This window comes from Echeneis naucrates, chromosome 17 (genome assembly GCF_900963305.1).
Source record: "Echeneis naucrates chromosome 17, fEcheNa1.1, whole genome shotgun sequence".
NCBI lineage: Eukaryota > Metazoa > Chordata > Actinopteri > Carangiformes > Echeneidae > Echeneis > Echeneis naucrates.
The window spans coordinates 20,128,778-20,140,571 of record NC_042527.1 but is presented as its reverse complement, the minus strand read 5'-3'; the positions used below and the strand labels follow the sequence as shown (position 1 = coordinate 20,140,571).

At 44.9% G+C, this 11,794-nt stretch overlaps 2 non-coding genes across 2 annotated transcripts; both read right to left on the bottom strand.

The window, feature by feature from the left end:
- Positions 1 to 10,741: 10,741 nt before the first annotated feature.
- trnay-gua (transfer RNA tyrosine (anticodon GUA)) lies at positions 10,742 to 10,829 on the bottom strand. The gene is given in 2 exon segments: positions 10,742 to 10,777; positions 10,793 to 10,829. It is a non-coding gene; the product is annotated as a tRNA-Tyr (tRNA).
- An 857-nt stretch (positions 10,830 to 11,686) lies between these two features.
- Positions 11,687 to 11,774, bottom strand: trnay-gua (transfer RNA tyrosine (anticodon GUA)). The gene is given in 2 exon segments: positions 11,687 to 11,722; positions 11,738 to 11,774. It is a non-coding gene; the product is annotated as a tRNA-Tyr (tRNA).
- Positions 11,775 to 11,794: the final 20 nt, after the last annotated feature.

Sequence of the window (11,794 nt, the reverse complement as noted above, 5' to 3'; positions counted from 1 at the left end):
TCAGGATACTTGATATTTATCCTTAAGCTGCTTAGTTAACACCTCGCCTCAGTCGCGTAATCAGAAAATGACCGTTTCGTGTCAAACATTTGACAGAAAAATCTCACACTGGAAAAATGTTTCAGCCCAACCCAGGCAGGTGTTACATTTGACTTACAACTCCGAGCTGCAAGTGTTGCATCATGTTGTGAACGTTATGATTAATACAAGTGGGATGGAAGCAGGAATTTTTTCATGCCCCCCTCCGCCGTCTTGCTATCTGAAAGCGGATATCTGCCATGGACCTGTTGGAAAATTAGTTTAGGTTTGTGACACTGCTTTTCATTGTGTGTGTGTGTGTGTGTGTGTGTGTGTGTGTGTGTGTGTGTGTGTGTGTGTGTGTGTGCGTGTGTGTGTACACCTCAGTATAGAAAGTACTGAGGTGTGAGACCTCAGGACTTAAGAGGACGGGCTTAGAAGGGTTTGTTCTTCAGTCCTGACGCTTGGTGAAGGTTTCAGAAGTCCCCACAACGACAGACCCACACCGGTGTGTGTGTGTGTGTGTGTGTGTGTGTGTGTGTGTGAGTAAATGTAAAGGACAAACAACAAAACACATCTTTTTGCCTTCATGAATGATAAAAATGACACGGATGCAGTCAACGCTTCAATATATCATAAAATGATTTCACTGAATTGAATTCAATTCTGCAAAAAGCTAAACTGATAGAGTATAAAAGAAAATTGTATGAATTGGTTTGTCAGCAAAGACACAAAATCATCCGGTCCTTTGTTGGTGGTCAAGAAGGAAAGGCTCCAAACATGACAGACCTACAGCAGTAGATACCAACAAAAACGAAACAGCCATATCCGGTTACTTCAAAACAAACGTTCTGTCAAAGCTTGACAAGCGTGCAGTGCAGCTATCAAAGGAGCGGCTGAGCATCGCTCATGAACCAATAACATGTGGGGATAAATGTGGGTCAAAGGTGGCAGTAAGCAGAGGTCCAACCATAATCCTCTCATAAATACACACAACCGACGAAGGACGCACACCTCAATCAGATCCAAACCGTTTTCATGGTGTGATGTTTTTAAACGAAGGTCCGGCAGCGATCAGAGAACTTTCAAATCAAAGTCTCTTTTAGAAAAGAAAAAAATGCTGGGAAAGAGGAAGTTTATATTTCTCATTCTGGTCTTAATAGAGGCATTTTGTAAAATTTACAGCTCTCATGCTGAACGTAAAACAATGTCTCATTTGACTTTGCCAATGTAACTAATAAACAATGCGTTGACGTTCGAACTTTGTATGAAACAGCATTTACTGCTGTCAACACTCCACATGTTAATTAACACACGGGGTAAAAGTTTAGGATGAGGCCACAGTGAGTTGTCGCCGGGGAAAACGTCCTTCTGTGCCAGCTCGCCACTTTGTTCTGTCTTCACCCTCATCTGACGTGTTATCAAGTGCTGACCGGGGATAACGTGGCCTTTGGCTAAAGCTGATCCTGTCATCGCCACGGGGGTCGGGGTCCAAGATAACCGCTACGTGGCCCAGCTGTTACCAGCACTCAGCGTACCCACAATGGCTCGCTTGTGTCGGGAGCGGAGTGGGAGAGTTGTGCTCGCAAACATTTAAGCCCTTCCTCGAGGCCTCCGATTGCGTCAGTGCTGCACAGCTGTGCTGCAGAGAGCAGGTGGAGAAGGACAGCGTCTGTAACAGGTTGAAGGGGGTTTGTGTGTATTCTGTGCTGGAAGTGCACATGTGGACAGAATGTTCTTTGTGAGGATGTGGAAGATGAGAGGAAGTGTAGTGCACTTCAAGCTCAGGGCTTACAGCAGCGCTGCAGATGTCACAGCGGGGTTCAGCGAGAATTGTCACAAGTGAAAATATCTTCGAGTGCTTGCATGCGTAATGTGAGATTATCATCTTGTGCTTGTTCATTTTTTCGTCCCGCTCCGGATTCACACTGCGCACCCCGATCATTTTTCCAACATGTTGTATGATATTTTCATCGTCGCTCCGGCAGCACTGCCAGCAAAGCGATGCGATCTGTCCCGTGCTGCCAACAAGACGCCAGCGGCGTACATCATGGGTTGGAAAACACCGTACAGCTTCACGTTAGTGGTCAGATGGGAAACCTCGACTTCGCTCCCTTTCTGTCTCTGTGTTTGTGTGTCTGACTGAGTAAACACAGGATGATCACAACTGATCAATAAACCTCCCAGAAAGACTCAGCTGCTGATCCAAAAAGCCACCTGATGATGTGCGCTGCATCATCTCTGACTCAGCTGCTCGTGGGGGGATCCAACCCTGAAGACAGCCCCGGTTTATGGTTAGTGGTAATATAGATTATTACGTTACAGATTTATGGTCCATGTTGGAGCCCTTAAATATCGCAGACTAAGAAACTCGGGTAGGTCTCCCTCCGCCGTGAATCTTCTCATCCTCCAAATTTGGTGTGATTAAAAATGATGTTAATATTTTATGTGTGTTTGTAGTCAGTTGTTCAGAGGGAAGAACACAAGAACCGCCCGGCTCGCGTTCAGCGTGACGTCCCGTACTCGAAACAAAGACGGAGTGACATGAGATCATGCGGTTTAATGCACGTGTGTTAGCATGAGCGTCTCCACACAAGACAGACAGGCCCGAACTGTCGACAACAAAATTAAGTGTCAAGCAGGGACAATTTGATTAACGAGCCGGCGAGATACCAGGAGCTGATTTAACTCATTTCTAAATAGGAACAGCCAAGTTTAACACATCTCTCTCTCTCTCGTGGCAGTTTGACGTTAACTTTCTGATTTCACGCCCACCAATCTAGCAGCAGAAATGAGAATTTGCCTCTGGACATGGCAGTGAGATGAAATGGACAGATATTCTTAAGTGGATAACAAACCGACGCCATGTCTAATCAAACCTTCACTCAGTGTAAAAAAAAAAAAAAAAATTAGAAAAAGGAAATAAAAAAAATCACGAACCGTGACATTCGAACAAATGGGTTAATTACTTTTTAAAAAGCCGGCACTTAGACACATTTGTTTCTTTTTAAGTGTGACTCGTAAAGTTCCTGTCAAGGGTTGCGGGGGCCATAAGATTCACTCTAAATGTAAATAAGTGGTGTTTTAAATGGCTGTTAGCCACGCGCTCGTTGGAGCCGGAGATAAACCAGCTAGCCCGCTCCCGTTGGGGTCAAGTCCCTAATTAACCCAAAACGGCTTCGTCATTTTCATTCGATTACGGCAAAGAATTGAGAGCGGCAGATAAATACGTGTTACATAAGTCTCCTGTGCTTCTTCTTCCTCCTCTCATGGCCGATGTGTGATAGATAGTGCTGAATATAGGTGGTGCTCAGATAAAACTGCTCATTAAGAGTTTAAAGTCAAACCAAACAAGCTGATTAGAGATAAAATGCAATTTATTTTATTCTATTTTTTCCTTTTTCTTTGGGAATCTGTGCAGGCATTCAGCAGTGTTTCTGTGCATCAGGATGGAGTATGGAGAGAGCAGCCTGATTCACATCTACAGTGATGTACGGTTTGTGCTTTAACCTGAAGGGGGGGGTTCTAAATTGCATCGGCGAAGCGGTAGCACCATCGAAGTTGAAATTCCGATTGACCGTGGAGATAACGAAAATGGAAAAGATTGCTCCTGCTGTCAAAACTCTGATAAGTGTGCATGTGTTTAACCTTCACTCAGCTGTGAGAGGAAGAGTGCGGAAGACACGAGGGAGGAGGGGACGAACCCATTAGTGTCAGATTTGTGAATCTTTTTTTTTATTATTATTATATGCTTTTAGGTATAAACAGATCAACTTCAGGTCTTCTCTGAGAAAACTAAACTTCACTGAGCCTGCTGCACTAAACTGTGATATCTGTGGACCAGGACGAGGGAGGGCTTGTCTTGTTTGTGTGGCCCCTCCTGGATGTACTAAATCCCAGACTACATTCTCCCTGAACAGAGAAGAAGCACTTGGACTGTTTGGTGCCACCAGCATGTGAACCGGTCTGTCCGAATTCGTCCCCCACGTGGCAGATTATAAGAACGTGTCTGCTTCAGACCTTTTTCCCCCATGAAGGCAGAGAAGAGAGGGACATCTAACAAGGTGCAGGAAACCTCCATCTTCTGAGCACTCCATTCATCCCTCCGGTGGGAGGAGTCAGGAAGACACCCCACAGACTGGATGTAAAAATGGTAACCCTAACCCTAACCCTGTTAAAAGCTGTCATTGAAGTCTATGGGAAAACGTCCCTCTGTCTCCCTTGAGTGACATTCTCCTGATGAGTTTATGGCATAAACTTCATTTAGAGGAAAACAGATCATGTCGGTGCTGCTAGGATGAATTAGAATTTCTGATATTCCTTGGTGATGTGAACAGATTTCAGTGGCAGCAGCTGTACATGTCAAAGTATAGTTTTGAAAGCTAATGTGAACTCTGTATTAACTTTGCTCTCTTTTGTACCCACAGAAAACACACACACACACACACACCAACTATATAAACCAAAATTAATTAGAAAGTTTTCCCCCACTGATCTCTTCACCCTCTGATGAACTCTTAGGTAGGACTCTTATTTCCCAAATGTTCCAATTAAATCTATGGACAATCAAAGCAGCCTCAGCTCTGGATTGAGAAGCGATAACAAAGGACACAAAAATGACACAAAGGACGATCGTCCTTTTTCATATCTTGCCTGACTCTGGGATTAGCATGGGGAATAAGTGCAGCGTCAGTATCTCTCCCCATTAGGAGTGTGTTAACGTCGTATGATGCCTGAAAATAATCAGTGTGTAACGTGGATGCATGTATGAACATTATCCCCACAGAGAGCTGTGTGTGTAGGAGTGTATCCTGAAGTGATGAATTATAGCAGCAGCAGCAGAGCTCTCGGCGGGTCGGCGGGTCCCCCCCCCCCCCAGCACCGAGCCTACACGCCGCCAAGCTGATCCGCCTGCGCTCATGCATCCGAACGGACAGCTGTGCGTTTTCAGTTGGTGCACGTATCCTACAGACGCTGCAGGCTGAGCGGCCTGTGCGTCTACTTGACAGTCAATTACATTCAAATATGTAGCGGCAGAGAGATAAGCTCTCAGGTGATGGTGCGGCCAGGCTTTCAGGTGGCTGTGGTTTTAACATCTGTTTAAATAAGGATATCCTCCATGTGAGATCGGGATTTCACGCTCAGCTGCACTAAATCCTTTTAAAGATGCTGCAGCTCCGGGTCGCTTCCCCACAGACATGACATGGCAGCACAGCTCAGCAGCACAGAGCTCGTTTCTCTCTCTGGCTCTGACAGGACCAAACACACAGCAGCCAGCGGACCAGCACACAGCGTGCCCCCCTCGCAGGCCTCGCCGCGGAAAACAGAGAAAGACGGGGAGCCGCATGTGGACCGGGCCCAGGAAGTAATGAGAGAGAGGGCAGACTGAGATGTTTCACATTCACAGCCTCAGCTGTCTGACGGGGGTGGGGTTGCTCTCACCGACTCCTTAAGCCTCGCCACAATCCACAGACAGGACGGGACAAGTCTTGAGACCTGAGCATTAACAGCAGCGAAGCAGCCTGTGAGTGTATGTTTGCACTGCAGGACAATGTGTGGCTGTATTTGAGCCGAACTCTCTGTGATTTATCGCTGCGAACAGGATAAGTTCTGCTTATTTAGCCCTCCAGTTACACTTTGAGTTCTTTTCAAACTCTGAGCAAAGACAGACGAGAGAAACTGACACATGAGGCAGTTAAATTTATCTTACAAAGAGTGAGTCCTAAATCATTCGTTCATCTTCTGCCTCTTATCCGTTTCAGGGTCCTAAATCACGGAGTAAAAATACATCATGTCCACCTTGACTCATGTTAAGATGGGAGCACTCTTCTGTGTTTACTGTGAGGTGATTCACATTCTTATTCCACAATCTATTTTCTCCTCAAAGTTTTTTTCTTTAGGTTGAAGTCTAAATCTAAAAAATGGAGCAGGGTTGGGACTGACCTTCATCCCATAACATGAACTGTCTTGTTGGAAAAAACACCCAAACGTGTCAAATCTGTCAAATCTGTCCGACCTTTAGCTCTAAATGTGCTTTAACTAGATGTGTGTGTGTGGTCAGAGTTGATTGTGTAGTTTGCAGTCCCTCCCCTGAGGTAATCTCATCAGTCTATAGTCGGCCGCTGAAACTGTACCTCACTTCTCTAATCAGTAAATGGACGAATAATCCCCAATTTGTTGTTCCCCCCCTCCAAGCTGCTTCTAGTACGACTCTTTTCAGCGCTAACGAGCCGTAAACAAAGGGGCCATCCGTTAGACAGCACAATACACACCAACAGATACAAGCACATGCTGCCTTTGTGTGTCATCACAAAGACACAAAACGTCCATCTGTGTGTGTGTGTGTGTGTGTGTGTGTGTCCGATTATTGATTACTTCATGAAATCAGAGATAACTGTAACAACAGCCTCATTCAAACTCGACTCACGATGTGTTTGGATTTATTCGGTCTGAGAGCCGAGGTAGCCTTCAGAGGGGAAGACACCACAATTCAATTTAGCAGCCACCTCTTGAAAGAAGAATCCCTCCAGCCTGCAGACAAATACATGTAACAGTTTACAAAAGAAGCAGCATTTGTAAAAAAAAAAAAAGAAAGAAAGAGAGAAAATGAATAAATGCTTTGCTGACACATTTTAAAACATGCATTCTTGGGCAACTTTAGCAGGTAGGAGGAAGCACTCAGTGTGAGTGAAGAGTGAAGCGGCTGAGTGTGTTATTTGCGTTTGGAGCGTTAAAAATGAGTCCAGACTCGGAAGGGTTTTGGCGCTAAATGTGCTGGTTTCCAACAAAATGAGTTCTGTGAACGTGACCCGGTGAATGTTAGGGTTAGTGTACAGAGCGAGAATCGTCGCGCTGCAACACCCCGAGGCGTCGGCCTCCTCTGCAGTGGCACAACCGACCTGCCAACAACACACACATGAATCCATGATTGTGAGTCTTTGTAAGCTCTGTGTCACTGCAGCACAGTGCGGTAAAACCAAAACCACGACGGCTACACTTTCCCCCGCAGAGCGAGCTAAAGCTCCAAAATAACTTTTTAAAACACACAAATGCTGTTCAAACCGCTTAACGGAGACTCCAGAGCATTTTGTTGTTGCTGTTGTTGTTTTTCAGAAGCACAAACTGTGTGATGAGACATGACGGATCCGTCCTACCACTTTGCAAAGCGTCTCTTTGCTCACCGTCCTTCCTCTGCAGCTGTGTGTGACACGATGGCACTGATCCTTGCTGTTTTGTGCGTCCAAGGCCAACTTGTTCGATTTGATTCGGATTTCAGCTTATTGCATCTGAAACTTAATCTTGTGCTGAAGTTAGCTGTTCATGCTAACATTAGCAGCTCCTTTAATGAAAATCACAGCACTAAACTTCCAAGTATATTTTGATGGGATTGTAATATTCCCGCATCAATGCGAGAGAGGCCTGGAGAGTCGTCCGTACTGATGGCATGTCAGCACTGTTTGCTATAATAATCTTTGTTGCTATGCAGCTAAGAAAACACAAAGAAACAGTCTGAACTGCTGGCACGTTTCACATTTGGCTTTACTTGGTTTTGTAAGCGCAGTTTGGATTAAATTATCTTTTTAACTTCAACAGAAACATTTCAGGTATTTCTGCATAGTTATGGATGAATTTACTGTTATTCTGCATGAGTTAGTGGAGTATCGCTCTCACCGAACATGTTAAACAGAGATGGAAAACCTCATCATTATGGCTTTCTGCTCTTTTATATCTGAGTCGCCGTTTGTTTGACAATCTGTGCTGATCTCCAATTAAATGTTTTGTTTTGCCAAACATTTCTGCAGAAAGTCGCTGACCTGAAAGAAAGGTGGCATTTAAATGAGGTGGGAATCTGCCAGCACGCTGAGGTAATTTGGCAGCCAGGCAGATAATAACATTTATATTTTTGTTTCAGCGGAGAATTGCTTTCACTTTTTTTTTTTTTTTCTGAACCACCTTCCCGCTCTGCCTCCCTCCACCTGCCAAGGCAAATCTATTTGCAGACATTTTACAGTTTATTGTAACAAATGACAGAAAAGATCAGCACTCCTCTCCCAGCCCTGTTCGTCTGTCTCCATCTTTCATCCCTTCCCTCCTGTGTTCTGCCTCAACCCTCCATATGAAAACTTCACATTTTCATCCTCTTCGCCCTCTTATTAGCAAATTTGTGAGCAAAATAGCAGCACTTGTTGGAAAACCACTTTGTAACCTTCTCGCACCTTTTCCCGTTCCTTTCTTCTCTTCCTGCGTACACCTTTCCCACCTCGGTCTTTTTTAACTCCCTCCCGTGTGTCACCCGTCTCCCCTCTTTGTTCAAGGTCAGCGGCTTCTCGGTGGGACTTCACATCAGACACGTGGAGCGATGCGGGAAATGGGAGGCTGCAGATTTCTGATTGGCTCTCTGTGACCTTTCATTGTTGCCCACTTCTCCTCCTGCCTTCATCTCCCCCTCCTCACCCACTGCTCCTTTCTCTCCCGCCACCTTTTTGTACAAATTCACCTTCTCATCTCCTGTTTTTGTGCCTCTCGTCAGGCTGCTCTTATTACATCTCTACTTATTCTCCCTTCAATTCTTTCCAGTCACAGCTGAAGTGCACAGACACGCACACACACACAGACACACACACTGTAACCCAGACCACCTAATTCATTAATGATGCTACACAAGACCACATGACTTATTATTGACATAAACACAGCGGCAGTCTGTGAGCAGTGCGGTTTTGGAGTAATTTCTTTAAACGGGTGGTCATGGAGTGACTTTTAGCCACAAGCATGGATGTTTTTCTAGCCTAGCCTTTTTATCCTAAAGCACGCACCATCAGATTGTGCGTTACACATCAGTAATTACAGATGAAATATTATGAATTGTTTTCTAATATTATTATTTTCTTATTTTGCTTTGTTATATTGGCCACTCCTTGCATGTGTCAGAGTGGGGGTGTTTGAGGAGGAAGTGTAATTCGTGAAAACTTAGTCATGGTTGGGAAATATTGTAAGCACAATACCCCGAGAAGATACTTGTTCTTTTTGTGTGTGTGTGTGTGTGTTTGTGTGTTAGTCTAACCTAGAAAGACCTTTAGACAAATTCTATATCGCCGTGTGTTTTCTTAAACTGCAGACCTTTGACCTCTCAGAGCCACCGCACTAAAACCACAGAAACGAATTTAAGTAAAGTAAATACGACCAAATGGAGGATTTATTTGCTGATATGAGCGACAGCTGTTATTGGTCCAAACACCGAGAGCGCCTGCATCATTTTGGCACCGACCTGCTTGCCTTTCAAAGTTTATCATGAATGAATGACATTGAAATGGTCATGGAAGTTGGTCAGGAGTCATTAAAACTCAAAATTCTATATTTTGGAACCGAGTCCACGTCGCAGGAATGCAGTTTCCACCCCGACAGCAGTGTTTGGTTTGGTTTGTCTTGCCAGGTAGCTAAATGCCAGGGCGAGCGAGTCATGGTTTTGGCAGCAGGACAGCAGCAGACAGCTGGCTGACGGTGGCACTCGGAGATATTAACCTGCCCAGACACTTCCCATCAGCTCGGGCTCAACACAGCCCAGAGGGGGGGGTGAGTGGGGAGGGGCACACTCACAGATGAATCAGCCTGAACACACACAAATCCTGTTGGTGTGGACTTTCATGCAGGAAATACAGTCAAACTATTTCTTCGTTTAAGAAAAAAAATCCCCACGCCTATTTATTTTTTTTAGTTTCAGCTAGTATTTTGTTTCATTTCACTGACGAGCGAGCTGATTTTCTTTTTCTCATCACTCAGGATAAGTGTCAGTTAAACATCTCAAATGCAATGTAGAACATTTCCACTGCTGACAGGTTTCTATTGTGAGAGCGTGTAAGGCGTTGACTCAGTACTTGCAAACATCCATTTATCCCACAAATTAATGACAACCTGTGACAGACAGACACGCAGATACAGTCAGGCAGGCAGCCAGGGAGGCAAGCAGGGACCGATGCGGAGAGACGGACGGGCACGTTCTGTTAGCGTCAGAACACCGCCTGGAGAAAGGTTTTGTGTGTGTGTGTGTGTGTGTGTGGAGCAAATATTAATTTATGTCACACCTTTGAACATATTAATCCCAGGAGCAGTCCCATTTCTGTTGCATCATGCAAGTTCATACCAAGATGGTGACAATTTGAATAACAAAGTATGAAACTTTTCCAATGCTGCAATATTTTTGTAAAAATTGTTGTTGACATCAACTGTCTGTATTTCATGTTTTATAAGGTTTGACTTAAGGTTATGGTAAAGCTGTGCGTGTTTGTATCACAGCAGGATCGAATAGTTTTTAGTTTGGCAGGTGCTTCTGTGTCTGTCTGGGGAAAGGCTTCGTCAACATCACAACATTATGAGTGCTGAGTAGGACTCACTGATAACACAGAGGCAGCAACGTATTTCACACTTCTCTCGGGAAAGATTTGAATATCTGCTCCTTTGTTCTGGCGTCAAACCAGCAACCTAAGGATGTCAGCTCTGCTCTCCTGCAGTCCTCCACTCTACCAGCTGAGCTATCGAAGGATCTGCGCTGCTCGAAAGAGCAAAATAAATCATTTATTCTTGGATTAAAATTGGATTAAAGCTTATCTGACCTGAAACAAAAAACACAACGCTGCCGGAAACAGAAGACTAACATCTAAACCATCATCCACTGGAATGATATGAAGGGGGATGTTTTGTGTTTAACACATCCACTAAAGTTTCCTCCTTCGAGCCGGAGTTGAACCAGCAACCTAAGGATGTCAGCTTTGCTCTCCTACAGTCCTCCGCTCTACCAGCTGAGCTATCGAAGGGGGGCAGGAAAAGGCAGTCCTGTGCTGAGTCACATTTAAACTCCATCTATAAAGTACATGCTAAAGCAGATTCCATATTGAATCTGGGATGGGGATCACAATCTGCCTGGAGGTTGTGGGAGAGTTGGATGATCACATAAACAGACGGCAGCGTGTCCAGTGCGAGGCCGCAGCATTTGGGGGAAAAGCTCATATTCACTCGACAGCGTCACAATTTTCACTTTCGCACACGTTGAGAAGAAAGAAGAAGAAGAAAAGCGAACAGATCAGAGTCATCGAGGAAAGATTTAACCCATAAAGGTAAACCAGACAGAGAGCAGGCTGACTGCCACAGAGCCACCCTGTTCACCTTTTGTCTACCTGGACTACGTCAAGTCGTGTTGAACTGAAAGAGAAAGTGAGAGGTTGAGCCGACACACCACAGCTGTCCATTCAATCAAGAAACAATTTAGGTCGGGGTTTGCAGCGACCGCAAAAGCCTCCTCCTTCTAGCTGGAGTGGAGCCGGTATGACTTCCTGTGGAACGAAGTCTGTTCACCGACTCAAGTGATGGGGGTGGGTCTTATTGAAAGCCAGTCCAGGTTCAGGTGCTTAAATCGTGTCGGGAATTGTTCATGTTCATAAATGCTGTCAGGAGGGAGATCGATACCTGTTTGTGGTTTTCGGATGTTCAGCTGACACGAACTCCACTCTTCCTTCAGAGTGAGGAAACATTTCAAAGTGTTTCAGATGTAAACCTGACTACGGATATCTTTTAGGAAAACCCAGCATCAGTATATTTATGTTGACCAGGTATTACTCAGGTCCTGAAGAACTGAACTGAAGTTTGTTCAAACGACTATTTTGTGAAAAAGCAATCCTTCGAGCCGGAGTCGAACCAGCGACCTAAGGATGTCAGCCTCACTCTCCTACAGTCCTCCGCTCTACCAGCTGAGCTATCGAAGGGATGAGAGTGTGTCAGCATC